Genomic DNA, 5,907 nt, shown 5'->3' on the forward strand with positions numbered 1-5,907 from the left:
GGAATCTGTGTTTCTTTCTGTTGCATCATCTTGTGTGAGCTCTCCGTGTGTGTGGCACCATTACTGGGCAGGCTGAATTTTCTTTCACACTGGGCAGCTCTCCCCACAGGGCACACTCCCTGCGAGTGGGGCTCCCCTACACAGGGGACATGCCTGTGTGGCATTGCACTCCTTGTGCACATCAGCACTGTGCATGGGCCAGCTCCACATGGGTTAAGGAGGCCTGGGGCTTGAACCGCGGACCTCCCATGTGGTAGACGGATGCCCTAACCACTGGGCCAAGTCCGCTTCCCAATAATAATCCTCTTTGAATTGACTTGAACTTACCTTCAGTTTCAATAGTAATAATAAGAAACTAAACATTAATTGTTAAGTAAAATACTTTTAAAGAAAATTTAATTTAGAAATGAACTACATTTTAAGACATATAACTGAAAATATCTTTAAAACTAATTGATCCTGAAAATATGTGCACATTTAAGGGAATGAATAGATTTTGGCAAGATGATGGCAGTTGTTCCATTTCAGAACAACAATTTACTATAGGGGTAAGAAGCAATAGTCAGATACAGAATGAAAAGGACAGGTGCAATAGAGATAGTGAGAAAAAAGACCCATATTTAAGAGTGGGAGAAATATGGAACCAGAAAACACCCAGAATTAAGCTGCTATATTTTTTAGCATTTTTCAGAAACAACAGGAGAGGCAACCTCTGTGAGGTTGGGAAAGCTATCCTGAATCATAATTCTGCCTACAAATTCAAGGGGGAAAAATCATATAAAATGACCAATCAAAAAAATACTCATGTCCATTGACATCAAAGGTAATATAGGGCAAAAAAGGAATAAATGCAGAGTAACAACGTACAATGAAATGAAAAATCTTCATTTTCATGTCCTTTATGATGTATTTTTTCAAAAAACAAGGTATAAGATATTAAGAAAATGAAGCAAGATATGAAAAGACACCAGATAAGACATAAAAAATGAAGGGACAGAAATGAGGAAAGAATATAATAAAAGAGACAATCACTTCAAAATATAATGCAATCTAAAAGAAATGCAGTGATTGATAATGCCTTATAAGAAATAGTAGATGAGAGAAAAATATTCAAGAAAACTAAACAAAAATTTTAAAAGATTTGAAAAAAGTGTCAAAAGCTAATGACAGGTACAGAAGAGCCAATATGTTAATAAATGGAGTGCATGAATAGAAAAAACTGAAGCAGAGACCTGAAACAAATGAAAAAATACCTTTTTTCCCCCCCTGGAAATAGAAAGAATGCTTTGAAGCTGCTTATTAAAAGTGCATACTGAGCACTGAATGGGAATAAATAGAATGGCAATATATAGTCTCGTAAAATTGATAGGCTTTATCGAAAAAGTAAAATTTGTGCATTTAGCACAATAGATAGAAAATTAGATTTTCCTCAAGGTTTTTGAAGACAATATATTGTGTCAGGAGAAAATGGAGCGAATAATTTTTTACCCAACAAAGTTGATTTGCAAGTATAAAAGGCATTGAAATCCAAGTTAGGACGGGGGCAAGATGGTGGCTGAGTGAATTTCCCTGTTAATATCTCCTGCAGGGAGTCGGCTGGGCGGCGTTGGAGACTCTTTGGGACCGGGCTGTTTCGGGATTTTTGCTGGTCTGGAGGTGTCTGGACATTGATTTGGAGGGAAGGTAACAGAGAGGATCCGTCTGTGAAATATACACGGAGATCCCAGCTACGTGTGGAGGATTCCCTCCTTGGGTAGGTGGAGCCAAGGCATCTAGCACCGTGGCAGCGGGGGGAGCCGGGCCGAGCCGCGGCGGCCAGGGGAGCCGGGCCGAGCCTGGTGGCAGGGTTTCTGTTCTTTGTGTTTTCTTTTGGAGGCTCTGCAGTACTGGGGAGTTCGTGGGCCCGGGGTGGCCTATTGGGGGTTTGGTGGGAAGGGAGGTGCTTGCAGACCCATTTGGGCAGACAGACGGGTGTTTTTAGGGCAAAGCAGGGGGGAATTTTTGAGTACGGTCACAATAGCGTTTCTGCCTAGAGCCACGCCCCCCCCCCCCCCAAGCCCGGCAGCTGACCTACAGCAGTCTCAAAGTGATAGCAACAAAGAGATGCTACCAGGGTCTCACAGGGTGGCATACGATTGGAAGCTGATTAGGGGAATATTTTGCAAAGCGTGGGAATTTCAGGTTTGGACTCTGTTATTAGCATTTCTGGCTGGAGCCCCTCCCCCGGACCTGGATATTGATCTGAGTCATTAAATTGGCTGCAGCCTAGAGGAGCCCCCAGGTGGACGTTCCCGGGGACCACAGGGTGGGAGGGTTCCTTAAGTGAATTGGTGATATATCCACACAATAGACCCTAGTAAGTGAGTGAATTGTAGGACACAGAACACAGGATAGAGCTTGTGGATGAGACCTCACCCATAGGGCTGGCACCCAGCTGCGGGGATCCCTGAAGGCTGTGATGCACTGTGGTGCTCCCAGGCTTCCTGTTAACTGGACTCGAGGTTGCCAGGTCTGAGTTCCCTGGACTCTGGTGGCCCACACGCCAGAGACTCACACCTCTTGAGGCCTCAATACCTCAGAATGTCCATCCCTGAATCCACCACGCCCTGAGGTTCATCTGAGGCCCTTGAATGTCCTAGCCCTCAACGTTTGTGGTTTTTCTTCTTTGTTTTATTTTGTTTTGTTTTTATTTTTATTCTATTTCTATTTTTTATTCTAATTTTTTAATGTTCTGATTCCTGGCATTGCATTATCCCCTAGTCTTTTCTCCCAGCGTATGCCCTAAAGTCTCTTTTTCTTTTTCTTTTTTTTTTAAATCCTCTCTTTCTTGTCCCCGATCTTCTTCTTATTCTATTTTATCTTAATAATACAATAGGTCCTGCAGGAAACACCTCATATTTGCTGGGTTTCCTCATCCTCCACTGCGTCATTTCTCTGTGAATAGATTTAGACTATCTACACTATCCCATTTCCCCTACAACTTGATATCCTCCACCATCTGCTATCTCTCCTAAATTCCACCTCCCTTTCTTTGATCCACAAAGTGTCTAACTCTCAATTTCTAATACCTTTGTTTAGTTTTCCATCTGGTATCCGCCCTTGAAACTATTACCTTTCTTTTCTCTTTCCCTCTCTCACGAAAACAATAGCTTCTTAGTACATACCACATTCCCCCCATATTCAGTCATCTACCTCATTTTAGGTACTTTCCTACTACTATAACTCTACACAATTTACATGATCTAACATCCATCCTCCCAGAACTCATATTGTTGCTTTGTTAACATATATCACCAATACCACTTTACACTTTTTCCTTCCTTACACAATTGCCTTTCCCCAGCACTAATACTTTCCTTTAAAGTGAACTTAACCAGCAATAAGAAATTGGAATAAGAAGAACAAAGTGACAAAGAGAAGATATAACACGCAAAAACAACAGCTAATTAATCTCCAAAACTAGACAAAGAAGCTAAGGAATTGATTAAACCCGTCAAGAAAAAATGATGACAAGACAGCAACAAAAATCTACAAACCAAACAACTAATCAGGAAAACATGGCTGAATCCAATCAACAAACTAAAAATCAGGAAGGGGAGCAGATCTTTGCACAAGCAATGAAAGATCTCAGAACATTTATCACCGACAAATTTGATGAAGTAATGAAAGAGGTTAACAACATGAAGACAACACTTGCAGGGGAAATTGCAGACATGCGCAAAAAAATAACAGATATGATGGAAATGAACACCACAATTCAAGAAATCAAAAATACACTTGCAGCAAATATCAGCAGACTAGAAGAGGCAGAGCAGAGAATTAGTGATGTGGAAGACAGTGCATTGGAAATCAAACAGATAGTAGAAGTGGTCAATAAAAAGGTAGAAAAAATCCAGATAGGACTTAGGGACCTGAATGATAATGCAAAACACTCAAACATACGTATTATAGGCATTCCAGAAGGAGAAGAGAAGGGAAAGGGGTCACAAGGAGTGTTGCAGGAAATAATAACTGAAAACTTCCCAAATCTACTGAAAGAGACAGATGTACATATCCAAGAAGCACAGCGCACTCCACTGGTCATAAACCCCAACAGGCCCACCCCAAGACATATACTTGTCAAATTATCCAATGCTCAAGACAAAGAGAAAATTCTAAAAGCAGCAAGAGAAAAGAAAACCATCACATACAAGGGAAGCTCCCTAAGATTAAGTGCTGATTTCTCATCTGAAACCATGGAGGGAAGAAGGCAGCGGTATGATATAGTCAAGGTACTAACGGAAAAAAATTTCCAACCAAGAATACTCTATCCAGCTAAACTAGCATTCAAAAATGATGGAGAGTTCAAAATATTCACAGATAAACAGAAACTGAAAGAGTATATCAACAAGAAACCTCCCCTTCAAGAAATTCTTAAGGGAGTTCTGCAGGAAGAAAGGAAAAAACAGGACAATCAGAGATGGAGGAGAGTGTAAGAGCAAAAAAAAGACAAAAATAGAAGGGGAAAATAAAATAATACAAACAAAATATAACAAACACAAATCCAACCAAAATATGGCTACCACAAATAATTCTCTGAACGTAATAACACTGAATGTCAACAGATGAAACTCACCTATCAAAAGATTCAGACTGGGACACTGGATAAGGAAATATGACCCATCTATATGCTGTCTACAAGAGACACATCTTAGACCCAGAGACTCATGGACGTTGAAAGTGAATGGCTGGAAAACAATCATACAAGCAAACAACAACCAAAAAAAGGCAGGAATAGCTATATTAATATCAGACAAAATAGACTTTAAATGCGAAACAATTGTGAGAGACAAAGAAGGATACTATATTTTAGTGAAAGGGACAATCTGTCAATATCGAACGATCATAAATATTTATGCTCCTAACAAGGGTGCCTCTAAATACGTGAGACAAACACTGGAAAAACTAAGTGAAAAAATAGATGCATCTACAATTATAGTGGGGGATTTTAATACACCACTATCAATTCTGGACAGAACATCTCAAAAGAGAATCACTAAAGAAACAAAACATATTGAACAGTATATTAGAAGAGCTGGATCTAATAGACATATGTAGATTATTACACCCAAGCACAGCAGGATATACATTTTTCTCAAGCGCAAATGGAACATTCTCCAAGATAGACCATATGCTAGGCCACAAAGAAAAGCTTAATGAATTCAGAAAGATCGAAATCATACAAAATAATATCTCTGACCACAGTGGAGTGAAGCTGGAAATTTGCAAGGGATGGAGGCCCAGACTTCACACCACGATTTGGAAATTAAACAGCACACTCTTAGAAAAACAGTGGGTCAAAGAGGAAATCTCAAAGAAATCAATGACTACCTTGAAACAAATGATAATGATAACACAGCATACCAAAATTTATGGGATGCAGCAAAAGCAGTACTGAGAGGGAAATTTATAGCCATAAATTCACATATCAAAAAAGAAGAAAGAGCAAAAATTGAAGAACCAGCTGCACTTTTGACGGAATTAGAAAAACAACAACAAAGTAACCCAACAGGAAGAAGAAGGAAGGAAATAACAAAGATAAGAACAGAACTAATTGAAATAGAAAATAAGAAAGTACTTGAAAAAATAAACAAGACCAAGAGCTGGTTTTTTGAGATCAACAAAATTGTCAAACCTTTAGTGAGACTAACAAAGAAAAAAAGAGAAAGATGCAAATACACAAAATAAGAAATGAGAAAGGTGATATCACCACTGACCCCACAGAAATAAAGACTATCATAAGAGGATACTTTGAAAAACTATATTCCAACAAAAATGACAATGTAGAGGAAATGGACAAATTCCTTAAAACACATAAGCAGCCAATATTGATGAAAGAAGAAATTGATGATCTTAACAAACGAATCA

Source organism: Dasypus novemcinctus, chromosome 21 (assembly GCF_030445035.2).
Source record: "Dasypus novemcinctus isolate mDasNov1 chromosome 21, mDasNov1.1.hap2, whole genome shotgun sequence".
Classification (NCBI taxonomy): Eukaryota; Metazoa; Chordata; class Mammalia; order Cingulata; family Dasypodidae; genus Dasypus; species Dasypus novemcinctus.